The sequence below is a fragment of the Aristolochia californica genome, unplaced genomic scaffold (genome assembly GCF_029961685.1).
Source record: "Aristolochia californica isolate CCGP_79_NKW_82.1479 unplaced genomic scaffold, dmAriCali1.0.hap1 SCAF_16, whole genome shotgun sequence".
NCBI classification, from domain to species: Eukaryota; Viridiplantae; Streptophyta; class Magnoliopsida; order Piperales; family Aristolochiaceae; genus Aristolochia; species Aristolochia californica.
In genome coordinates this window covers 11854082-11881456 of record NW_027181837.1, presented here as the reverse complement: position 1 = coordinate 11881456, position 27375 = coordinate 11854082, and the positions used below count along the sequence as shown (strand labels likewise).

The 27375-nt window shown below is 42.3% G+C and overlaps 1 pseudogene; it reads left to right on the top strand.

The window, feature by feature from the left end:
* The first annotated feature begins 237 nt into the window (after positions 1-237).
* On the top strand, positions 238-27375 carry LOC137952590 (3-ketoacyl-CoA thiolase 1, peroxisomal-like; annotated as a pseudogene).

Here is a 27375-nt window from a genome sequence, read left to right as displayed (position 1 = left end):
CCAGATCAGTCCAGATCTGTGGGGCAGACCTATCCCGATCTTTGGGTCAGATTAGTCCAGATCTGTGGGTTAGACCAGTCCAGATCTGTGGGCCCACGTCTTCACAGTCACTGCTGTGTTCCAGATCAGTTCAGATCTGTGGGCTAGACCAGTCTAGATCGGTGGGCCCACTCCTTCACTGCACTGGATCCATCCGTCCCTCCCGGTGTTACGCGATCCATGACTCGGGACCTAACAATGGGTTCATGCTTGAATTCATTACTTGGAATTTCTTTATTGGATATGTATGTGCAATGTGGGAACATTGGTGATGCTCGTTGGTTATTTAATGAACTAACTGGCGTTGATCTAGTCTCGTGGACAACACTGATTTTGGGCTATACAGAACACCTTTCTGTAATTGTAGTTCTAAAACCTCCGTGGGTCCGTCAGGGTGGGGATGCACCTGACAAAACAATTGACGAAACAATTGACAGTGCAGTTTTAACAAGAATCAAACATTTCAAGGCAATGTGCCCCGTGGAGGGTGTTAAGCTTAATGGGGTAAAACCTAATCATATTACTATAGTGGTTGTATGTCAGAGTGAATAATCTTTAAGGTAGTGTTATATTGGGTAAACACCATGGCACAAAAAGACATAAAAAGAGGTGTTGAATTTATGGAAAAGAGAAATACTTAATTGACTTATATAATTAGAGTACATGAACCTCTATTTACAATAGAGGAAGGTAGTAGAGTCCAATTACAATAAAACCTTTGACCCAATTACGCCCAAACTCTAACACTTAAATATAAGTTCTAGCATAATTAAATAACTCAATATAAATAGGAGACAACATAACTCAAACTAGAACTTTTCTATGGGGACGTGGCCATAAGATAAAGATGCCAGCTTGTGACTATCTTTTTGGGTCCCACTTGATCTTCTAACCAGCTTGTGGTTACCTTTGTGAGTCTTTCTCGATCTTCCAACCAGCTTGTGGTTATCTTTGTGAATCCCACTTGATCTTCCAACTTATGTGAGAAGGATGTCAGCTCATGGTAATCATGGTGGGTCCTACTTCCTATGGGCTTGGGCCAATCTTACAATACTCTTAGATATGTGGGTCTTCCTTGGTCGTGTGGGCTTGGACCCATCTTCCAACACTCTCCCTTAAGCTGGGGGTGAGAGAACATCATGAACTCTCAGCTTGTTGAAAATTATGTATATGATCTTTTTATATAAAATGGCAGTCCTCCATATCTTTCTGCACTCCCCCTTATGCTGGTGGCTCTTCCATGAAGCCCAGTTGGCATAAGATAAGTGAGAGTAAAATCACTCCAAACTGTGTGACATTGCTCCATACTCTAGTAGGTAGGAGCACAGTCCTATCTTCTATAAGTGGTGGGTCTATACACAATGCTCCCAACCCGGGCACTGACTCTCATAGGTAAAAATTAATGGGTAACATAGATGTAGCAATAAGCTCCTCTTTCATGGTGTCTCAACCATAGCAACACTCATAAGGTTACAATAAGGGTTGGCCCAAAGATATTTGTAAGAGTCAAATAAAGGATGGTATGAGAAAGGATACTGAGACCACCACTTCTTCAATAATAATGTCTCATCCAAAGAGACACAATAGTTGCAGCTAAATGGGTTTGGGCCCATATAACACGAACCAAAATAATAAACTTTATAAAAGGACCCAATAAATAATCTGATGCAAAAAGTTCTTCTTAGATGCATTTACCACAAGGAGGACAAGTACTCCAGTGCTGTTTACTCACTTGACAGTTTTCACAATTGAGACTGGAAATGGAATGTAGCAATAATCTATTTAAGTGATTGAAGGGAAGGATGACCTAACTTATTGTGCCACTGAGGAGCCGTATGTGGTGGTTCTTAGTGCTTTTCAATCAAGATAGTAGAGCCACCCCCTTTCATGACCTCCACAAATAACTTACTTTGTGTTCAGATCTTGAAGAACACAAAACATGGGAGAAAAAGTGAAGGAACAATTAATTTTTTTGTTAGTTGATTAACAACAACAAGAGGTAAGACTTCTAATCTCTCTTTTTTTGGGAACAACCATGTACTTCGGGAGAAATCATCCACAAATGTAATGAAATACTTAGACCAGGAAATATTGGAGATGTTCATAGGACCCCATATATTAGTATAAACTAAAGAAAATGGGGCAACACTCTGTGTTTTACCACAAGGAGAATAAGTACTCTAGTGGTGTTTACTCTGGAAATGGAATGTAGGAATAATTTGTTCAAGTGATTGAAGGGAAGAATGACCTAACCTATTGTGCAACTGAGGAGCCATATGTGGTAGCTCTTAGTGCTTATGAATCAAGATAGTAGAGCCCCTCCTTTCAGGGCCTCCACAAATTACTTGCTTTGTCTTCAGATCTTGAAGAACACAAGAGGTGGGAGAAAAAGTGAGGGAACAATTAATTTTTTCGTTAGCTGATTAACAGATAAAAGATTTGATGGAAAATTAAGAACAAATAAGACATCTTTTAAATGAAGAGTAGGTGTAGAAAATGTGGATCACACCCCACATACCTTGGTTTGGGATCCATCTACTATGGAAACAAACTTATCAAGTAAATAAGGAGATATAGAATTCAATAAGGTACCATTACCTGTTAAGTGATTAGAGGCCCTAGAGTCAATGATCCAGGATGGAGAAGTAGCTTAAACCATATCTGTTATAGAAGTAATAGCAATAGAAGAATTTATGTTGGAGGTGGCCTGGCTATTTGCATAATCCATCAGACACGTTATCATCTGAAGTAGTGTAAATTCTTCTATAGAAACAATTTTCATTGTAGTGCAAGGTAATACAAATCACTGAATATTAATCCAAGGTAATTACCCAATATGCAGTAATGAGGGTAATGAGACACAAGGAGCGTGTCAAGCCAAGTTAGGATCCAAAAGAAGTCAGTCAAGAGACTGAGTCCAGCCGACCAAGGTATTGATTTAACTTGACTCAAGCGACAAAGTCGAGATGAGATAGGTACTGAGTTAGGATTTTGAGTGAAGTTGAGTCAGTTGACCAATGTAGCCGAGTCAATGGATGAGTAGATTTTAGATTAATAATGCACAAGCTTTCCTTAGAATGCAATAATAAAGTTGATTTTTAGGACTCCATGGATGACATCTTGGGTAAAGGAGAGAACACACGTTGGGGAGAAAACAAGAGGAAGAATGGGTTATGGACTTAGTCCAAACCCTTCCCCTTAAACTATACTTATAGATATTAAAAGTATAATATTACAATTATGCCCTTAACCTAGTAAGAGTGAAAAAGAAACAGAAAACATAAACTAATTACATCATTGGCGCCCTAATTACATCATATCTTCCAATACTCCACCTCAAGCTGGGAGGTAATGGTAGTGATCCATGCTTGAAATGAATAACATGTAGTAAAAATTTCCTCAACCCCGGATTTCCAAGGATAAGTATAAAATAGGGCACAAATTGTCAAAGGGTAGAGATGGGTGAAAACATAAGTCTTAACCAACCTCAAATGATTTTGAACAAATATAGTGTTATGGTCCCTAGCCATGGATTGAGTAACTCGGTGTAGGATTGGTGAATCCAGCACTGTAATAGAGCTACTGCTCTCGGTAAAGATGAAAAGAGTCTCTTTTCTTTACATCTCGGTTGTTGTTCTCGGTAAGGTTTGAGAAACCCTTGCTGCTCTCAGACAGGAGAGATATTGGCCTGGCTGCTCACTGCTGGGTTAGATTAGGACCCTTCTTAATTCTTGTTGTTGCTCAAGGCTGAGAGCGGTTAGGGATCCCTAACCCTGCTGCTCGCTGGAATAGGGGCTGAAGCACCTCTATTTGGGGTTGCTCACGGTATAGGGATGGGAAGCCCCAAACTTTCGTCAGAACGAGAGAAAGAAACCTTCTCTTACTCCTGTGGATGATTGAGAGGCTATAGCCTCTGGTTGTGCTCAAAAAAAGGGAAAAAACTCCCCCCCTTGGTTTCTATAAGATCAAGATAAAACAGAAATGAAGAGAGAAAGAAGAAAAATTAGATTCAAGAAGGAACCTGTATGTTAGGTTCTCTCGCCATGGATCGAGTCGCCCGGCGATCTCCTCTGGCTTCCAGATTGGCAGACAAAGAAGGGAAAGCCTAGGGGGTCTTAGAACGCCCAATGATGTAGGAACGTGAGCTTTTGAAGAAGCTCCACCCTTAGGCCTCCTTAGAGAGAGTACCCGATCTCGTCTATACTAATTGATCAATACTTGTTTCCCTTTATTCACCTGACCCCCTAAATAGATTAGGGAAAACGTCAAAGGTTCCATAATTACAATTAGACCCTTATTGAACTTTAAATTACAATTAAACCCCTAAGATACTGAAATACAAGTTTACTCCATCTATCCTCTTCTCCGGTTCGCCACTCTTGATGCTATGGAGTCCATAACATCACCCCCCCTTCTGAAGAAAGAGCTTGTCCTCAAGGTCGAAAGTGGGGAATAGAGTCTGGAAGGACTCGAGTGTCTCTCAAGAGGCTTCCACCAATTCCGCGTCTGTCCACTGAACGAGCACTTCCCATGGGGAATAGAGTCTGGAAGGACTCGAGTGTCTCTCAAGAGGCTACAAGAGAGAGTTGGCGGTATGGTTGAAGTTTGAGCCAAACAAATTCTTCGGGTGCAAAGGAAAGGGGATGATGTCCTTTGTCATAAGTGTGCTTCATCGTGGCTTGTGAACGTTGTAACTGAAGGCGAACCTGAGCAAGCATTTCATCTCTGTCAGCTAATGCTTGGTCCAGTGCTGCTACTAGAGAAGACCCCGGTTCATAAGATAGTAGACGCGGGGGGTCTCTTCCATAAACGACTCAAAAGGGGGAAGTATCCAGTGCGGTGTGGTATGACGTATTGTAACAATACTTTGCCCATGCTAACCAACGAACCCACTGCTGGGGAGTGTCCCCCACAAAGCACCGCAAATACATCTCCAGTGTGCGGTTTACCACCTCTGTCTGGCCGTCTGTCTGAAGGTGGTATGATGAAGAGAAGGCTAACTTGGAGCCGTAGAACTTAAATAGTTTCCCCCATAATTTACTGGTGAATATAGCATCACAGTCGCTCATGATGGTCTCCGGAAGCCCATGGAGTTGGACAATATGATCCATGAAGAGCTAAGCGACTTGTGTGGCAGTATAAGGATGGTTGTGGGCCATAAAGTGTACATATTTTGAGAACCGGTCTACCACAACAAGAATAACAGATTTCCCTATAGAAGGAGGAAGGCCATCAATAAAATCCATTGAGAGATCTACCCATACCTGTGAAGGAAGTTGAAGGGGTTGTAGTAAGTCGGCGGGTTATTCCGCTGACAGACCTAGCACGCGGCAACATAATCAGCAATGGCCCGCTTCATACCCCTCCAATAAAACTCCCGGCTAAGGCGGAAGTATGTTTTCTGCTGACCCTCATGTGTACTGTCATGAAAGGAGGAAATAATGGTGGGAAGGAGTGCCGAAGAAGGATGTAGATATATGCGTCCTTTATAGAGAATGAGACCTTCCTATAGTGTCCAGTTATTATCCTTGGAATGGTTCTCGATTTGAGCTTGTAGGGCAAGGAGATCTGGATGATGGCGAGTATCCTGATGGATTGTGTCTAGCAAGAGGGACCCGGGGTGGCTCAGTGCCTGCAGGTGTGAATCCCCTAGTTCTCTGCGTGACAAGGTGTCTGCCCCACGGTTGAGATAAGCTGGTTTGCATTCCACCTGAAAATCAAATCTCATTAATTTATTGAGCCAATGTTGTGGTGGGGATGTAGTAAGGCACTGCTCCAATAAGTATTTGAGGCTACAGTGGTCTGTTCGGATCATAAAAGGTCTGCCCCACAGATACGGCCTCCAATGCTGCATGGCTTTGGCCAAACCGATGAGTTCCCTTTCGTAAGTGGCTAACTTGTGATAGTGAGGAGCGAGGTGGTGGCTGAAATAAGCGATGGGGTGTCCCTGTTGCTGCAAGGCGGCACCTATGCCTCCCTCGGATGCATCACATTCTATTATGAAATTTTTGGCAAAGTTTGGCAATTGAAGAACTGGAGTTGTCGCTAATGCTTGTTTCAATTGGTGAAACGATGAGTCCGCCAACTGAGACCACTGAAAGGCATGCTTCTTCAATAAATTGTGCAACGGTGCTGCCAGCTGACCATAATCTTTTATAAATTTTCTATAATACCCTTCGAGACCAAGGAACCCTTTCAAAGATGTGGCGGAGTGAGGTGTGGGCCATTCCATAATAGCCTGTATTTTTCTGAAGTCTAGTTTCACCCCAGAGGCAGAGATCACATGCCCCAAATAAGCTACTTCAGAAGTGGCAAAGTCACATTTGGCTCTATTGAGAAATAAATGGTGTGCTCGGAGAATGGTGAAAACCTGTCTCAATTGGTGCAAATGTGCTTCCCAAGTTTTGCTATAGACCAGTATATCGTAAAAAAAAACTAAGATATGCTTTCGTAATAAAAGGGTGAAATACCTCGTTCATAAGCGCTTGAAAGGTGGACGGGGCGTTGGATAGCCCAAATGGCATCACCAGGAACTCGTAGTGACCAAGGTGGGTGCGGAAGGCCGTTTTTTGACATCCTCCGAATAAACCCGAATCTGATGGTACCCAGATTTCAAGTCCAGTTTAGTAAATAATTGAGATCCGTGTAGCTCATCCAATAATTCATCTACCACCGGAATTGGAAATTTATCTTTGATGGTGCAAGCATTGAGTTCACGATAATCCACACAAAAGCGCCAAGATTTATCCAACTTTTTTACCAGCAATACCGGGGACGAGAAGGGGGAATGGCTAGGCTGAATAATACCCTATTGGAGCATTTGTTGACATTGCCTTTCTATCTCATCTTTGTACACATGTGGATAGCTGTAGGGACGCACTACCACTGGTTTTGTGCCCATCTTCAAACGAATTATGTGATCACAAGCTCAAATAGGCGGGAGATCTGCAGGTTCCAGAAATAAATCGACATATTCGGCCAACAATGAAGCTAAGTTATCCCACTCTAAAGGACCCACGGAAAGTGTCTGGAGAGTGCATGGGCATTGGGTGCTAGTGCCCTGGAGGGTGAACTGATGGTTGTCCTGTATAAAACTCATGGTAAGGGATTGGAAATCCCATAAGATCGGACCCAATCGCTGCAGCCATTTAATGCCCAATACCAGGTCAAAACCAGCCAGTGGTATGACCAAAAAATCCGCCACAAAGGAGTGACCCTCAATAGTAAAGGGCACTGCCGAACAAAAGCTGACAGTGGTGACCTTGTCACCGTTAGCCACTAGACTGATATTCCTGACTTCTGCTGGAGTGATAAACCCAACTGTTGTACTGCCTGGCTGCTTATAAAATTATGGGTGTTGCCTGAGTCCACCAGTGCTAGCAAAATAAGATGATTTGATGGTGGCGTGGACCTGCATGGTATTTGTACTGTGCAGGCCTGTCATTGTGTGGAGGGAGATTTCTGGTTCCTCCTCCTCAGTGTGGTCCACATCTTTCGGAAAGTCATCCTCTGTTAGGTCTTCTATTTCTACCCAAAAGAGCCTTTTGCATTGATGGCCCCTTATAAATTTTTCATCACAATTGAAACATAGTCCCTGAGCCCTTTTCTGATCAATTTCTGCTTTTGTAAGACGTTTGATAAATCCAAGTGGTGGTGTTGTAGAGGGGGTGGGGGTTGAGGCCGTGGGTTAGTGGAAAAAGGGCCATTGGGCTATGGCCGAGGTTGCCATGGGGGACGTTTGGTTAATGAATCTCAGAAGAGGTGCTGTTTGGTGTCCAATACACTTGCCAAATTCAAGGAGTGGGCGAGAGAGGTGGGGGCTTCCAATTCCACTTCTAGGCGAAGTGGTTCCACAAGGCCAGCAGTGAACAAACTGACATAAAGTTCAGGGCGCACCAAATGACTTGCACGGGCAAGCTTTTTCTGGAACAATTTCATGTATTGTTCTATAGTTCCAATCTATTTTAAACTAACCAAATCCCCAACTGGGTTGCTGCGAATCAGAGGACCAAACCGTAGCATGCAATTTTCCTTGAAAAATTCCAAATCATAGACCACAAACTCGTTTTTGAATTGATGAAACCACATAAGTGCTTCATCGAGCATGTGGAAGGCAGCTAATTGAACCTTGACCTTGGGCAGAATTCCTTGATTGGAAAAGAAATGATTACACCTGTGGAACCACATTAAAGGGTCGGAAGACCCATCATACGTTGAAAAATCAAGCTTTGTGTACCTGGGCATAGTAGGGGGTGCTGGATTGATGCCCCCCACGAGGTGGAGGTGTTTGGTGCAGGGGAGGAGGTGGTGGCGGGGGCTGAGGGTGTAGATGTTCTATTGTGCGTGAGGAAGAAGTCATCAGGGCAGAAAGCTGAGCAAAGCCCTCCTCCACTCGGGACATCAACATGTGGAATTTTCCATCAAGGCCATTGATTTGAGATTGAAGATCAGCATGGTTCTCTTCCACAAAATTCTGAATTTCTGCAGGGAAAGAGGAATCGCCAATTGTGGTCCTGTCTGATACCACGATGTTAGGTTCTCTCGCCATGGATCGAGTCATCCGGTGATCTCCTTTGGCTTCCAGATTGGCTGACGAAGAAGGGAAAGCCTTGGGGGTCTTAGATCGCCCAATGATGTAGGAACGTGAGCTTTTGAAGGAGCTCCACCCTTAGGCCTCCTTAGAGAGAGTACCCAATCTCATCTATACTAATTGATCAATACTTGTTTCCCTTCATTCACCTGACGCCCTAAATAGATTAGGGAAAGCGTCAAAAGTTCCATAATTACAATTAGACCCTTATTGAACTTCAAATTACAATTAAACCCCTAAGATATTGAAATACAAGTTTACTCCATCTATCCTCTTCTCCGATTTGCCACTCTTGATGTTATGGAGTGTCGCTGCATCGCGCTCAAAGGTTGGATTAAAATACAGGTAGGTCGTAGGATAAAAACCCGGGTTGGGCCTGTGTCGTTGCGTCGCCATGGTCGACGGCTCACGAAGGAGGAGGGGGGGGGGGGGGGGGCGCGGGGATGTTATGGGACATCCTGGTTATGGGACTGGGTTAAGTACCTAGGTCTTCCACTCCTAACAGGCCGGTCTTTTGGGTAGTATTGGCTAGGTGCTTAACATTTGGTATCAGAGTCGACCCTCGGTCGCGAGTTCAATTCCCGGCAATGGTGCAGAGGCTGGATTTAGTAGGTCGTAGGATAAAAACCCGGGTCGGGCCAGTGTCGTTGCATCGCGCGCAAAGGCTGGATTAAAATACAGGTAGGCCATAGGATAAAAACCCGGGTCGGGCCTATGTCGTTACGCCACCGTGGTCGTCGGCTCGTGAAGGGGGGGGGGGGGGGGGGGGGGTGATGTTATGGGACATCCTGGTTATGGGCCTGGGTTAAGTACCTATGTCTTCTGCTCCTAACATGCCAGTCTTTTGGGTAGTATTGGCTAGGTGTTTAACACTGTACTCTTGAGCTCGTCAAGGAGACCTCCCAAACCCTAGAGCTCGTCAAGGAGAACTCCAACCCTGTTTAACCTAATTCAATGTTTTCCTTTCTTCTATTCCTTTACCCTCTAAATAGGGTCTGACGTCATTAGAGTTTAGGGCTTAAAAATTATAATTATGCCCTTGTGACTTGTACCCTTACATACTTAATGAAAAATTATACTTAAAAGCAATATAAAATATGAAAGTAAAAGTAATTAACTCAGTGAGTCATTGACACCTCCTTTGGGTGACTCGGTTAGCTATTGAGTCCTCAACATTTGCCTCTCCTTGGAGAAAGAGCTTGTCCTCAAGCTTGTAAGTTGGGTAGACCTATTTGAAATTGTCCAATTGTTCCCATGTAGCAACTACTGGTTCGGTGTCCTTCCATTGTGCTAAAATCTCCCACTGGTCATTAATAAGGTGGGCACTCAAAACCATAGCTGGATTAAGAGTAACTCCCACATTGTCCACCAGAGGAAGTGACGGGGTTGAAGGGGGAGGTGGACCCTGAAAGCGTTTATGTAAGGAGACGTGGAACACATCATGAAGTTTGGCCGTTGTTGGAAGTTACAGTTGATAGGCGACTGGCCCAATACGCCGAATAAAAGAGAAAGGTCCAAAGTTTATGACGGTGTTGGCCAGCTATTGAGTGTTGGTGGTAAGGTTGAAGTCATAACCATACGTAGTCTCCTTCCTTGTATGAGATTTCCTGGTGTCCCTTGTCATAGAAGTCCTTCATACAAACTTGTGCTTTGAGGAGGCTAGCCGAAATATTATGTAGCACCTGGTCCTGTTCAATTAGTGCTTGATCAATAGAGTCCACTCGAGTGGAGCCCGGAGTATACGAGAGAAGTCGAGGAGGATCTCTTCCACGTAGAACGTTGAAGGGAGTAGACTGCAATGCGATGTGGAAGGAAGTGTTGTAGCAATATTCAGCCTGCGGTAGCCATTGCATCCAGTTTTTTGGATGATTGCCTATTTGGCAGTAGAGATACATTTTGATAGTGCGGTTAACTACCTCTATTTGGTAGTTTGTTTGAGGATGATAGGACGAGGAGAATTTTAACTTAGTGCCACATAGACGAAAAAGTTTTCGCCAAAAAGTGCTAGTAAAGACTGCATCATGATCATTGACAATCAATTCTGGAATGCCATGTAAACGAACAATGTGCTCGAGAAATATATGTGCCACACTGGATGTCGTATAAGGGTGTGCCATGGGAATAAAGTGAGCATACTTGGAGAACCTATCCACTACCACAAATAATACCAATTTGTCGAAAGATTGTGGAAGACCTTCAACGAAATCCATAGAAATATCAGCCCACACTTGTGTAGGAAGTGCAAGAGGGTTCACAAGACCCGCTAGACTTAAGTGTTCGGCCTTGTTCATTGACACACCAGACAGGATGTTACATATGCTGCAATGGAGGTATTCATAGCCTGCCAATAAAAATCCGCTCTAATGTGATGCAATGTTTTTTGTGTGCCTTCATGAGTGCTGTCATGGTATGCAGAGATGATGGCTGAAACTAAATCTGAATTTTGTGGTACATATAATCGCAATTTGTAGTAAATAAGAGAATCCTGAATGGCCCATCTAGAGTCCAGTGCCCCCTCTATAATTTTGTTGTGCAGATTGAGAAGAACCTGATTGCTGGCATTTTCCTTCTTTACCAATTCTAAAAGAATAAAACGAGGCTGGCTGATAGCATAGAGAAGTGGTGGAGTCTCCAAATATTGTGACAAGGCATCAACCACCTTGTTTAACAACCTAGAGCGGTATTCCACAGTAAAGTCGAATCCCATCAATTTACTAATCCAGTGTTGTTGAGGAGAAGTCATGAGGCGCTGCTCCAGCAAATATATAAGACTGTACTGATCAGAGCGAATGAGAAATGCACGGCCCCATAAGTACGGTCTCCACTGTTGGACAACTTTGGACAACCTGATTAACTCGCGTTCATATGTTGGCAATTTGTGATGTCGTTCTGTCAATTGTCTGCTGAAATATGCAATAGGGTGAAAGTACTGTTGTAGAACGACCCCAATGCCCCCACCGATTGTGTCACACTTGACCTCAAATAAATCTTCAAAATTGGGAAGTTGTAGAACTAGTGTGGATGCAAGAGCTAATTTGAGATCTGAGAAGGACTGTGTCACCTGATCATTCCAAATAAAGAATTTTTTCTTGAGGAGACTTGTCAATGGTGCTACTAACGGCCCATAATTCTTGATGATTTTTTTGTAATATCCTTCCAATCCCAAAAACCCTCGCAAAGCAAAGGTATTCATAGGTTGCGGCCAATCGGCAATTGCTAGAATGTTTTGGGATCAACCATGATTTCATCATGAGAAATAATATGGCCGAGATATGCCACATGTGATGTCTAAAATGAGCATTTAGATTTCTTTAAATATAGTTGATGTGCATGTCACAGTTGAAATACCATTCTTAAATGCTCTAAATGTTGAGTTCCTGACTGGTTGTAAATGAGTATATCATCAAAGAAAACAAGTACAAATTTTCGGAGATAGTTGCGGAATGCCTCGTTCGTTAACACTTGGAATGTGGAGGGTGCGTTGGACAACCCAAATGGCATGACCACAAATTCAAAATGGCCGTGATGAGTGCGGAAGGCAGTTTTCTCGTTGTCGGTTGGACGCATACGAACCTGATGATATTCGGAGCTCAAGTCCAATTTGTTGAATATAATTGACCCATGTAATTCATCTAGAAGGTCCTCCACCACAGGAATAGGGAATTTGTCTTTCCTAGTTTGGGCATTCAAATCCCGATAATTAAAACAAAATCGTCATGTACCATCATGTTTCTTAAAGAGGAGGACTGGTGACGAAAAATGGTGAACAACTGTTGTGAATAAGGCCTTGCTGCAGCATGGCTTGGCACTGTCTTTCGATTTTAGAGGTAGGGGTACTGATAAGGTCAAACTACCACCACTTCTGAGCCCTGTTTTAAACATATCCGATGGTCACAATGCCTCAAGGGAGGCAGCCCGGAGGGCTCTTGGAACAAGTCTGAGAATTCATCTAGGAGATGTTCTATAGTGCGGTCCGGATTGTCCTGTGTGTGAAGCGTATGAATGTGATGTGGCTTGTCCACTTGATTGCCCTGAAATAGAACTTGGTGTCCACCCATTTCAAAACTCATAGTTAAAGCAGTAACGTCCCATAAAATAGGGCCTAAGGTTTGTAACCATTTAATACCCAATACCATATCGAACCCAGCTAGAGGTATGACAAAAAAATCTGAATGAAAGAAAGTCATACGTATTTAGAATTTTACTTCTCTATTGATGCCATAAATAGGAACTTTTTCTCAATTGGCAACCGAAACAGTTGTTGTTGAGTGTGGAACGATATGTAGTTGAAGATGTTTAGTAGTTGTTAAACTGAGAAAATTATGTGTACTTTCGGAATCCACAAGACTGACAAGGTCATGGTCCATCACCTGAGTCTGCACTTGCATAGTTTTGTCGGATTTCAAGCCAGTAATAGCATGTACAGATATTTCTGGTGCATCTTCCTTAGTAGGATCATCAATATGTTGTGGTTCTGTGATTTAATCGACTTCTAACCAGAACAACCTTTTACACTGATGGCCTGCCCTGTATGGTTCATCACAGTTGTAACATAATTTCTTTGCCTTGCATTCAACCATCTCCAAACTAGTTAATTTTCAAATATACTGGTTGGGTGGGTTGTAGGGCCGTGTATCTGCTGCAAGAGTAGTAATGGGATTATTTCTGGCTTATTGCCCTGCTGGAAAAGTTATATGAGGGGTAGTGTTTCGCCTCCCTTGCCAACTATTGGAAGTGTTCCGGTCCCAGTGCCAAGTTGTCCTCTTGTTTTGAACTTTTTGTCGAGTTTCCAGTGTGCGAGCTAGATTCATTGCTCGAACTAAGTCAGCATGTGTGTGGAGTTCCACTTCTAACCTTACTGACTCATTAAGGCTTATTGTAAATAAATTGACTTGCCAGTCTACGTGAACCATCCGACTGGCTCGTGCCAATTTTTCTTCTGACTATTTTTTATATATTTCCACTGGCCCAGTTTGTCGTAACGGCACCAAATCCCACAAGGGGTTACTGTGGGCTGGAGGACCGAATCTTATAGTGCATAATTCTTTAAACTCTTCCCAATCCAGCACCAATCTATCCAACTCTACTTTATGAAACCAAAGTTGTGCTTCATCGAGCATGTGGAAGGCGGCTACTCCCACCTTATCAATTGATGATGTTCTTTGATGGGTAAATTTTTTTGCGCACCTATGTAACCAAATCAATGGGTCGTCTAACCCATTAAAAGTAAGAAAATCAAGTTTTGTATACCTTGGTATGGTGCCTCCTTATTGGTTGAAATTTCCAGTCTGCGCAAGAAAGGCAGTGCGTCCTGCAAACCGGTCTCCCCCTCTGTTGTGTGAGTTGTCTTCTCATCTTTCTTCTGGGGTTGAGTTCCTTCAAGCTGTAATATTTCCCTTCATTCCAAAAAGTCTATCGCTCTGGAGATTCATATTCAGAAGTTGTTCCAACTTCTTCATGATTAGAGCAAACTTTCTGTCATTCTCTGCCTACGCATTAGTCACCAATTCTTTTAACTCACCGATGCTGGTCTCCCCCGTGTTACCCTGCTCTGATACCATGTTGTTATGGTCCCTAGCCATGGATCGAGTAACTCGACGTAGGATTGGTGAATCCAGCATTGTAATAGAGTTGTTGCTCTCAGTAAAGATGAAAAGATTCTCTTTTCTTTATAGCTTGGTTGCTCTTTTCTTTATAGCATGGCTGCTCACTGCTGGGTTAGATTAGGACCCTTCTTAATTCTTGTTGAATTTATGGAAAACTGAAATACTTCATTGACTTCAATAACTTGTTGTAATCAAAGTACATGAACCTCTATTTATAATAGAGGAAGGTAGTAGAGTCCAATTACAATAAAACTACCCTTGTCCCAATTACACCCAAACTCTAACACTTAAAGATAAGTCCTAATATAATTAAATAACTCAATATAGATAAAAGACAAACATAACTCAAACTAAAACTCTTCTTTGACTCAACCATAAGATAAGATACTTTTGTGAGTCCTTCTTGATCTTCCAACTGATGTGATAAGGAAGCCAGCTCATGGTAATCATTGTGGGTCCAACTTCTTATGGGTTGTGGCCAATCTTGTGGGCCTTCCTTGGTCGTGTGGCCATCTTATAATAATCTTAGATATGTGGGTCTTCCTTAGTCGTATGGGCTTGAACTTATCTTCCAACACTCCCCCTCAAGCTGGGGGTGAGAGAACAACATGAACTCCCAGCTTGCTGCAAATGATGTATAGAATATTTTTGTATAAAATGGCACATCTTCCAATATTTCTTCATCTTCCAACATTCCCCCTCACGCTATTGTGTCCTTCCATGAGGCCTTGCTGGCATAATATAAGTGAGATTAAAAATTACTCCTAAACTATAAGACATTGCTTCATACTCTAGTCCTAATGCTGGATGTAGGGCATACTCCGTCTTCTATCGGTAGTGTGTCTATCGGCATTGCTCTGAAGTGTCCACCACCGTGTCCCTCCACAGGACAACGACTCTCAAGTAGTAGGAGTCATAAAAGCCATTATCGTGGGGGATAACATAGATGTAATAATGAGTTCCTCCATCATGGTTTCCCAACCATGATATTTTTTTTCAGGGCCTATCATGGTTTCCCAACCGTGATATTTTTTTACAGGGTATCCTCCGTCATGGTTTCCCAACTGTGATAAAAAAAAAAATTGACAGGGCCCATCATGGTTTCCCAACCGGGATATTTTTTTATAGGGTATCCTCCGTCATGGTTTCCTACCCGTGATATTTTTTGATGAGGTAAAATAAAGTATGATATGAGGCCACCTCTTCTTCAATAATAATGTCCCCAAAGAGACATAATAACAGAATCTGTATATAACACGAACCAAATAATAAACTTTGTAAAAGAACCCATGAAATTATCCGATATAAAAATTTCTTCTTAGATGCACAAGTTTCATCTTTTGAGCTTCACCTTTCTTGAATATTTTGGTCAAATAAACTTATTCACAACATATGAAATAAAATACTTCTTTCTTGTACTTCTTCTTCTTCTCCCCCTCTAGCTGGGAGGTAATGGCAGTGATCCCAGCTTGAACCAAATATCATAGATGTAGCAATAGGCCAAAATAAAAGAGATGTATAAATAAGCCCTCAAACCAGGGAGAAGTGAGATATTTTCCTGATATATCAACTCCAAAAGTGACACAAAAAAATCAAATTAAATTCGGATTTTCAATCTAAAAGAATACCAGCATGACCTTTTATTATTCCAATGTGAATATATCTTTAAATATAGATCAGATTGACATGAAATTTTCTCCTTATTGAACTAGACTTAAATAAATTTCATCCAAGTATAAATTTATTTCATAAAATATAATTATCAGAAGATAAATAATCTGATAGCTTCGGGTCTCTGTCATGTGGCTGAAGTAAGTACTTTTTCTGCTTTTTTTCCAGTATGACCAGCGACTCTTCCAAGGTCAATATCTCCTTATAGAAAAATCATACCGAGAATTGGTTGAATATTTAAGAAAATAGACTTACGTATCTTTCTTTTGATATATTTTTCTCCATATAAAGTCTATTTCTTGATAGCATAAAATACCTCGGAAGTTGAGGCTTTCTGCTGCCGGTTGAACCTCTTTTTCAATCTGACTTTTGATGCAATATCGATTTCTCTTTGTAGATAACTCAGATAAAAAATTGGTTGAATAGGTAAAAGAATATACTTACAGATATTTCTTTTGATATATATTTCTACATATAAAGTCTAGTGATTAATAGCAAAAAATATCTCGGAATCTGAAGATTGCAGCTGCTGCTAGAACCTTTTTTCAATCTGCCCTTAGCTCATTAAAATATCGGCATCTCTCTGTAGATAACTTCGATTGGAACAAATAGTTTTTTTTTGGAAAGTAGACTAAAATTTATTTCCGTCAATATATAATTTGAAATATTAAAAACTCCGTATAGAGGTAAAAAAACGCAAAGAAAACTATGGGTATAGGGACTAAAAAAAATAACTACGAACCTAGACTTAGGGTTTAGGGTTTAGAGAAAAGGATCACATTAGCTCCGTGAGTTGACCACGTCAACTCACAAAACTTGTTCCGATACCATGTTGAATTTATGGAAAAGTGAAATACTTCATTGACTTCAATAACTTGCTGTAATTAGAGTACATGAACCTCTATTTATAATAGAGGAAGGTAGTAGAGTCCAATTACAATAAAACTACTCTTGTCCCAAGTACACCTAAACTCTAACACTTAAAGATAAGTCCTAACGTAATTAAATAACTCAATATAGATAAAAGACAAACATAACTCAAACTAAAACTCTTCTTTGATGTGACCATAAGACAAGATACTTTTGTGAGTCCTTCTTGATCTTCCAACTGATGTGATAAGGATTCCAGCTAATGGTAATCATTGTGGGTCCTACTTCTTAAGGGTTGTAGCCCATCTTGTGGGCCTTCCTTGGTCATGTGGCCCATCTTATAATAATCTTAGATATGTGGGCCTTCCTTGGTCGTGTGGGCTTTAGCTTATCTTCCAACAATTCTTGCTACTGCTCACGGCTGAGTGGGGTTAGGGATCCCTAACCCTGCTGCTTGTTGGAATAGGGGCTCAAGCACTTCTATTTGGGGTTGCTCTTGGTATAGGGCTAGGAAGCCCCAAACTGTGCTCAGAAAGAGAGAAAGAAACTCTCTCTTACTGTTGTGGACGAATGAGGGGCTATAGCCTCTAGTTGTGCTCGAAAAAAGGGAAAAACTCCCCCCGTGGTTTCAGTAAGATAAAGATAAAACAGAAATCAAAAGAGAGAAAAAAAATCAGATTCAAGAAGGAACCTGTACCTGGAGCTCGTCAAGGAGACCTCCCAAACCCTAAAGCTCGTCAAGGAGAACTCCAAACCCTGTTTAACCTAATTCAATGCTTCCCTTTCTTCTATTCCTTTACCCTCTAAATAGGGTTTGACGTCATTAGAGTTTAGGGCTTAAAAATTACAATTTTGCCCCTGCGGCCTGTACCCTTACATACTTAATGAAAATTATACTTAAAAGCAATATAAAATATGAAATTAAAAGTAATTGACTCAATGAGTCATTGACACCTCCTTTGGGTGACTCGGTTAGCTATTGAGACCTCAACATGTAGTGATAATAATCACTAAACTGTGTAATGCCTTTCATTCACAAGATGGCGATAATTAATCCAAAGGTACCAATAAAAGTCTCAATGGACTTAAAAATACCCATAAAAGGGACCGACCAAAGTAATGCTCCAAGAAGGGTTGGCCAAAGGGGTAAGTGAGATTCAAATAAATGATGGTGGGAGAAAGGCTGCCAAATAATAAGAGGGTATTGGGGAAGATAAGATGTCGGAGCCACCATGTGCGTTATTTTCCTAAGAAATTCAAATTCTTCACCAGATGAACCTATGCCAACAACAGTCAGTAAATAATGAACCCAAGGCAAGCAACCAAGGAGTTCATCTTTAATAATAATGTCTTAATCAAAGAGACCAATAACAACAACGGTAATGAGCCAATGCCCAAATAACACGTATCAGATATGCAGTTGTATAGCAGTGGATGACTGGTAAATAATGAAAGTCCTTAACAGTATTAAAGACACATGAAATAATCTACAACAAGTCCATCCTTAAATAAGGAAGTAGTGCACCATGGAATAAGCTGGCCATAATTCAAGATAATAATCAAGCCGAAGTCAAGGATCCGAGTCAAGAGTAAGTGAGCCCAAGTTAAAAGTCTAAGTAACACCGAGTCGAGTGCTAAGTCAAGATGCTGAGTGACTGGGTGGAGGGACCGGGTTGAGATGACCGAGTCAGGCTGACTCGCGAGTCCAATTTGACTTAATCCAAATTAACCCGAGTTAAGTAGATGACACTGGTCTTCAGAAGATACCCAATATGTCAATCCGAGTTAGACTAATATGTAACGAATAGAGATACTGAAAGAAACGATCTGATGTTCTCCTTTTTTTGGTGCAAGATTTCACACCAGTCAAAGTGAAATGGATAGCAGTAAAAGAGATGAATAATCTCGGAATAACAGCAGTGAGCCAGAGAAGGAAATGTAATTGTTGGTGATGAACTGAAGACGAGCCAGCGAAGGCCACTCTCCAATGGAAAAAAAAAAAAGCTAGAAACATTTTGTTATGCATGTAATAACATTGCTAAGTTATATAGAGTCTAATTATTTGTTTTTCTTTACTTTACACTTTATTTTATTTTAGTTAAAGAATTAATAGTCCATAGGGGCATTTTTGTAATATTTTATCTTGAACCTTGTAAGGGTGAACCCTATTTAAGGGGTAAGAGTAATGAGAAAAATCAAGTATTGATTTAGAGTAAACAAGGGTTTTAACTTCTCTTCAACGAGCTCATGGGTGTGGGTTCTCCTCAAAGAACCTAGGGTTTTCAAGTTTCCCTTCGACTTGATTTTCTTATCTTTTCTTCTTCTTCCCTACGAATCGTTGTGTTAGATCCGGGATCGTAACAACTGGTATCAGAGAGGGAACACAATGATCGATTCTTCAACCCAAGAGGAAATACTGGCCATACTCTTGGAATTGCACACAACAGTATGTGAGATGCATCAGGGTTCATAGAGGTTTTAGCATTGCATGATGGAATGTGTGAGTCTTCCATTAGAGTGTATTAGGCATTGGGTTGCAATCAAGAGGCATTTTGCCAAGGCCGCAGAGAGAAAGGTCGTGCAACCTCAAATCTCCGAGTAGGGAATTCCAGAGGCACAACCCAGAGCCTGGAAAGGGAATTCTAAAGGTGCAGTCCAGAGCCTGAAAATCTGAAATTGGACCCAGAAAATCTGAAATTGAAGGGGTATTTAGCACAACCCTCGTCGGTAATGGCTGATTTGGGTTCAGCATCAACAACCCCCTTCTCACGGGAAGTAAAACATCTCCCAGAACAGCAAACGAAAAAAATCCGAGGTACCTCTGTCTCGGAAAAATTTCAACCTAAATTCCTATCAGAACAGAAGACAAAAAATCCCCAGGCGGAGAAACCCCAAAGGGCTACTGTTCGCCATTGGAAAAAAGTGAGGCTCCATCGGAAAAATGTCCGGTTGGCTTTGGCTTCAGGACTCTCACTCTCACTCTTGCTTTCGGTAACCCAGCTAGAAACCAACCTCAACGAATTTTGGGGTAAGTTTATGAGACGATTTTCTCCAACATTTGTCTTCTCCTTCCTCAAGCCCCTCCAAGTTTTACGAAATCCCCCTCCAATGGCGTTGGGATTGTTCCTTGAAGTAGAGCAATAGAGCAGTTACTCCAATTTTGACGAAGTTCTTGTTTTTCTGTTTGCAATGCGAGATGGGAATTTTTTGGGTATTTTAGGATTGGTCGAGAAATTTCTATGGGGGGTGAATTATTTTTCTGTTGATGAGAACAAAACCAGTGAGTCTGTTCAATGTAAAACTTTGTGCTTAATTTTTTGGGTCATATGTATTTCGCTCGGATACTATTCCTTGCAATTCTTCAACCAGGTGTGAGTTTTGGAAATAATATGGTAGCCGACGTGAAAAAAATGGGGAGACTGCTAGGTTGAACAGTCTGACAAAATTTCAACTTGTTGTTGCTATTGCAATGTAGAAAGGGGCACTACAATAGCAAATAAAAACTGTTAGAAAGGATGCAGATGAGCATCACCTGGAATATGTAGAGAATAAAAGGGATATTACTATCCAAAATATTTCAGGAGCACACATGAAGTCTAAGATGATGAAGAATTCTAAAATTGCTGATTCAGTTGCAGTGAAGAAAGATGCACAATAGCAGATGAAAACTGACGGTAAGGATTGGGAAGAAGTTGAGCAGAATGAAGCAAGGGCTGTTAATTTTGTAAAGAATAACTTAATTTGATCAGTGGCAAACTTGGGTCCTCTAGTTGAACAAGGGACTATTGGTGGCATTGTATTTACTTCACCAATGGATGTGGAGAGGAGACAGGAGGAAGCTGCTGGTTTTGCCACACATGGCTTATGCAGTGATTCACTTGAATTGTTTGGTAAAATGCACACTCAGCCCGTTAGACCAGAATAGGTCAGCATGCTGCTAAGTGCTTGCGCTCATGGTATTTTAGTACAGCATGCTGGCCAATTGTTAGGTTCTTCCCTTGCCATGGATCGAGTCACCCTTCTTTCCTCTCTTCCCTCCATGGATGATCTTGACGTTGGAAGAGAATTCTTGTTTCTTGAATGAGTAATGGTGGAACTCAATTAGAACGAAGGAGCTTTGGAGGAAGTTCAACCTTGGACCTCAAAGGGAGAATCCGACCTTGACCTCTGAGGGAGAATCAGACCTGTAAAATATAATTTTCTCAATACTTGCCTCTCTTTTCCTTCACGTCCCCCTAAATAGGGTTGAGGACAAAAATACAAAGATGACCCATAGGTCAAGTGGTTCAGGCCACATTACACTGAACCAACCCAAAGTAAACCAAACCAAATAAAGTAAACCAAACCGAATTGAAATTATATGAAAAGTAAATTGACATAATTTAATTCCTATGCCTATGGATAACTCATGATGCTATGGAGTCCATAACATCAGCCCCCCCCCCCCCCCCCTTGGAGAAAGAGCTTGTCCTCAAGCTCAAAGTATGGGTAGAGGGTGCGAAACGCTGCTAATGGCTCCCATGTTGTGTCACTGGGGTCAACATCTACCCATTGCACTAAGATCTCCCAATCACCCTGAATACGGCGAGTTTGTAATACCTGTGCCGGGGTAGAAAGTACACGTCCCTCATGGAGTGGGGGCAGCGGGGTGTGAAGCAAAGGCAAATCACCTTGGAAGGCCTTTAATTGTGAGACATGAAAGACGTTGTGAATTCTGGCATCTGGCGGAAGCTACAATCTGTAGGCCACTGTCCCAATGCGGTCCATCACCTGAAAGGGACCATAATATTTTGGAGAGAGCTTGTAACGTTTGGAGGTTGTCAATGACAGCTGCCTGTAGTGTTGGAGACACAACCAAACATAATCTCTAGGAGAAAAGAAGACTTCCCGGTGCTTCTTGTCATAATATTTTTTCATAGAATGTTGTGCCTGTTGTAGATGAGTGCGCACCTCAGTGATGAATGTGTCTCTTTCAGCTAATGCTTGGTCCAAAGTGGCGACTTTAGAGGCCCCTGGTTCATAGGCTAAAAATCGGGGAGGTTCTCTACCATATACCACCTTGAATGGGGTTGTGCCGAGTGCGTTGTGGTAGGAGGTGTTGTAACAGAACTCAGCCCAGGCGAGCCACTTAACCCACCTCTTAGGTGAGTCCCCCACGAAACAGCAGAGATACATTTCAATGGTTCTGTTGACGACCTCTGTCTGACCATCTGTCTGCGGATGGTAGGCTGAAGAAAAGGCTAACATTGTGCCCTATAACTTGAAGAGTTCTTTCCAGACGGTACTTGTAAAGATTACATCCCTATCACTGGTAATTGAATTAGGCATCCCATGTAAGCGGACAATGTTATCCATAAAAAGTTGAGCGACCTGAGTTGCAGTGTAAGGATGCGCCAGAGGAATGAAATGCCCATATTTAGAGAAACGATCCACCACTACAAAGATAACAGATTTACCCGACGAAGAGGGAAGTCCATCTATGAAGTCCATAGAAATATCAGACCAGACCTGTGACGGAAGCTGAAGTGGTTGGAGCAACCCCGCTGGACTTAATGTTTCAGCTTTATTCCGTTGACAAGTCTGACAAGCTGCCACATAATCAGCAATACTGCGCTTCATGCCCCTCCAATAAAATTCCCTACTGATCCGGAAATATGTTTTCTGTCGGCCCTCATGTGTACTGTCATGGAAGGAGGCTAAAATGCTATTAATCAGAGGCAATGTGTGGTGTAGAAAAATTCTGTTTTTGTAGAGGACGAGATTGTCCTGAACCCTCCAATGTGGTGCCGATGTCCCCTGCTGGATATCCTGGCATAAGGAGATAATATCCGGGTACTGTTGTGCCTCTTCCCGTATAGAATCCAACAAGAGAGCTCTGGGCTGACTGATGGCGTTTAATTGCGGCTTTGGAACATCCCGGCGAGATAAGGCATCAGCCCCTACATTCAAACTTCCCGGTTTATACTCGACAGAAAAGTCAAACCCCATAAGCTTACTTAACCAATGCTGTTGTGGTGAAGTAGTGAGACGTCGCTCAAGAAGATACTTGAGACTGCAATGATCAGTGCGTTTCAAAAAAGAAAGTCCCCATAGATAAGGGCGCCAATATTGTGTAGCTTTCGCCAATCTGATCAATTCCCTCTCATAAGCTGCCAACTTGTGGTGGTGTTGGCCCAGTTGACGGCTAAAATAAGCAATCGGGTGGCCCTGTTGGTGCAACATTGCGCCAATACCGCCCCCCGAAGCATCACATTCCACTACAAAGGACTCCTCAAAGTCGGGTAGCTGCAAAACTGGGGCTGGTGATAACGCGTCTTTCAATTGCTGAAAGGAATGAGCTGCTGTCTCTGACCAGGTAAAAGCATTTTTCTTGAGGAGATTGTTGAGCGGAGCTGCAAGCTGGCCATAGCTACGAATAAATTTTCTATAATATCCAACTAGGCCCAAAAATCCTCTTAAGGCTGTAATAGATGTAGGAATAGGCCAATCTGTGACCGCCTATATCTTACTCTGGTCTACCTTCACCCCCGATGTTGAAATAACGTGGCCCAAATATGCCACTTCTGATGTGCCCATAGAACATTTTGACCGATTTAAAACCAAATGATGAGAACGTATAAGAGAAAATACCTGGTGAAGGTGCTGAAGATGTTCTTCCCAGCTGTTGCTATAGACCAAAATATCGTCGAAAAATACCAATACATATTTTCTCAAGAGAGAAGAAAATACCTCATTCATGAGGGCCTGGAAGGTGGAAGGCGCATTTGACAGACCAAATGGCATTACGAGGAATTCAAAATGGTCGTGATGCGTGCGGAATGTTGTTTTCTCCACATCTGAGGGATGAACTCGGATTTGATGATAGCCAGATTTCAAATCGAGTTTAGTAAAAATAGTAGCTCCATGTAGCTCGCCTAACAGCTCGTCCACCACTGGAATAGGAAATTTATCTTTAATCATATGGGCATTGAGTTGTCGGTAATCCACACAGAACCTCCATGACTTTTCATGCTTGCGGACTAGTAATATCGGTGACGAAAAAGGAGACCTGCTGGGCTGAATAATACCTTGTGCTAACATCTGCTGGCACTGCCTTTCAATCTCATCCTTCTGTAAGTGAGGGTAACGATATGGACGGACCACTACCGGCTCGGTACCCATTTTCAAACGGATACGGTGATCACAGTGCCTAAGTGGCGGTAAGGCAGTAGGCTCCTAAAAGATATCTTCAAATTCTTTAAGTAAGTGAGATAACTTACATGTGTTGGTGGACTGGACCTGGGCAACCTGTAGTGCGCAGGTGAGTGGTGCTTGTGTGCCATGCAATATAATCTGATGTTGGTCCTCTATAAAAGACATAGTTAGAGCTTGGAAATCCCATAGTATTGGTCCCAACAATTGTAGCCATTTAATTCCTAGCACCAAATCGAATCCTGATAGTGGAATCACCAGAAGATCTGCAACAAATGCATATCCCTCAATATCAAAGTGTGTGGCTGGTGATATGCCTACACTAGTAATTTTAGCCCCATTGGCTACTGATACAGAAAGACCAGTCTGTTGCTGTACTACTAACCCAAGTTGTTCTGCCGCCTGCTGACTGATGAAATTATGTGTACTACCCGAGTCAACTAAAGCCAGTAACTGTAAATGATGTAATTGGACTTTAACCTGCATTGTGCTTGCACTGCGTAGACCAGTCATAGCATGAAGGGAAATCTCTGGATCTTCTTGGTCAGTTTCCACAATTTCCTCCTCTGGTGGTATTTCTTCTCCATCCTCCCACAGACATATACTGAATAATCGTTTGCAGTGGTGTCCAATGACATATTGTTCATCACAGTTAAAACAGAGGCCCTTGGCCTTTCTCTGGTCCATTTCCTGTCTAGTCAGTTTTTTGAAGTAAGGAGCAGGTGGAGCCGAATTAGAGATGTCTGGGGGCTGCACTGTCTCTAAATCTTGGAGGGCCAGAGGAAGGGTTTGGCGCTGAGGCATTGTGCCTGGCCAAGCTGGTTTTTTTACCAGTGACTCCTTTAGAACACGCTGCTTGTGCTCAATTGCCCTGGCTAAATTAATAGCGTGGTCTAAATCTTTAGGAGCATGTAATTCAACTTCTAAACGCAGAGCTTCTGTCAAACCAGCAGTAAAAATATGAACATACTGTGTGTGGCTAACAAACTGGTTTGCTCGGGCTAACCTTTCCTGGAAGGTCTTTTGGTACACCTCTAGTGTTCCAGTTTGTTTGTAATTGATTAATTCTCCCAAAGGATTGCTACTAGCTGGAGGACCAAATCTCATCATGCAAGACTGTCTAAAAGTTGCCCAATCCTGAACAACTTGGTCATTTCGGAATTGGTGGTACCATAGAAGCGCTTCATCGAGCATGTGGTAGGCGGCCAAATACACTTTTTCATCCACAGGTGTTTTTTTATGATAAAAGAACTGATCACACTTGGCTAACCAAATCAAAGGGTCCTTAGACCCATCATACGTAGGAAAGTCAAGTTTTAAATACCTGGGCACAACGTTTGGTCCTTGAACGGCAGGCCCCAGATGGGGATGGTGTTGACGCATTGGTGGTTGTGGGGGAGGTGGTGGGTGGAATGGATGGTGGTCGGCCGGTGGAGAGTAGGCAGCTGGAGGTTGGCTCGTGTATCATGGTCCTCTTGTCGCCGGAGGAGAGCTTGGATGGCAGCATCCATTGATTTGATTGCCTCACGCAAATCAGAGGTTGTTTGACGCACCTCTTCCAGGGCATGAGCCTGGTTATCTATCCTCTACCTAGTATCTTCCACTAACTGTCTCAAATCGTCAGGGGAAGAGGAATCCCCAAGGGCAGACCTGTCTGATACCAAGATGTTAGGTTCTTCCCTTGCCATGGATCGAGTCACCCTTCTTTCCTCTCTTCCCTCCATGGATGATCTTGACGTTGGAAGATAATTCTTGTTTCTTGAACAAGTAATGGTGGAACTCAATTAGAACGAAGGAGCATTGGAGGAAGCTCAACCTTGGACCTCAAAGGGAGAATCCGACCTTGACCTCTGAGGGAGAATCAGACCTATAAAATATAATTTTCTCAATACTTGCCTCTCTTTTCCTTCACATCCCCCAAAATAGGGTTGAGGACGAAAATACAAAGATGACCCATAGGTCAAGTGGTTCACGCCACATTACACTGAACCAACCCAAAGTAAACCAAACCAAATAAAGTAAACCAAACCGAATTGAAATTACATGAAAATTAAATTGACATAATTTAATTCCTGTGCCTATGGATAACTCATGATGCTATGGAGTCCATAACACCAATGTAATGAACTTAGACGGGCTCCACAACTGAAAACTGTGACTGCAGGGTGGCTGTTCTCAATACTGCAGGGTATGCACCTAACAGGCCACCTGAAGAGGCTCATGGGTCCTTCAACAAGATGATGTCTGCAAGTGCCATTCTTAGAGCTCTTGACATTGACAAATGGGTTCAATTCTACATAACAAGGAACAGGTTGGAACTGCCTGTTAATCTAGGAACTACTTTTCTGAATTTCTATGCAAAATGTGAATTGTTAGATAACTCCTTGGCCGTAATAAATCAGATACTCCAGAAATTTTTTTTGTCTTTGACAGACTTAGTTCTAGCACATGGGTTAATGTAGAGATCCTCCTAGTGTTGGGGGTGATGTAGACTGCAAGATCTATGTTGGCATGCTCAGACGGATTCAGACAAGTGTTGGCTGCAGGTTTGAAATCGTAATTGATACAACTAACATAAAACCCAGTGAAGTTGGAGATAATGGAGTGGGGACTGTTTTGGGTCCAAGCTCTCAGAGGGCAAGTGCATGCAGGATACAAGCTTTCTATGCTGGTTTTCCAGAAACTGTGCCAATTAGAACTGTGAACCAGCAACGTTCTTCTTGCCTTCAGGCTGTTACAACTGTTGTTGCAGCTATAAAAGCTGACTTCTATGACATAGGAATTGGAACTGGATTAGAATCGATGACCACAAATCCTATGGAGTGGGAAGGCTCAATGCACCATGAGATAAATAATTTCCAGTTAGCTCAAGATTGTCTTCCTCTAGGTATTACTTATGAAAATGTTGCTCATCGATTTGGTGTCACCAGGCAGGAGCAAGACCAAACTACTGTTCTCTCCCATAAGAAAGCTGCTGCAGCAACTACATCAGTGGCTACAAAGATCATTGACCCTAAAACTCAGGAGGAGAAAAATGTTGTAATTTCTGTGGATGATGGCTTTCGACGAAATGCATTTGTGTCCGACCTGGCTAAGCTGAAGCCTGTTTTCAAGAATTATGGCACGACCACTGCTGGTAACTCGAGCCAAGTAAGTGATGGTGCTGGTGTAATCCTCCTTATGAGAAGATCAGTTGCATAGCCGAAAGGATTACCAATTCTTGGTTTATTCAGGAATTTTGCTACTGTTGGTGTGGACCCTTTTGTAATAGGCATAGGTCCACCTGTTGCAATTCCTGCTGTAGTGAAGGCTGCTGCAATGACGGTAGAGTGGGTAAATACTATGCACGAAATCAGTGAGTTGCAGGACCTTGATTTTCTTATTGAACCTTCACTACATGAAATTTAG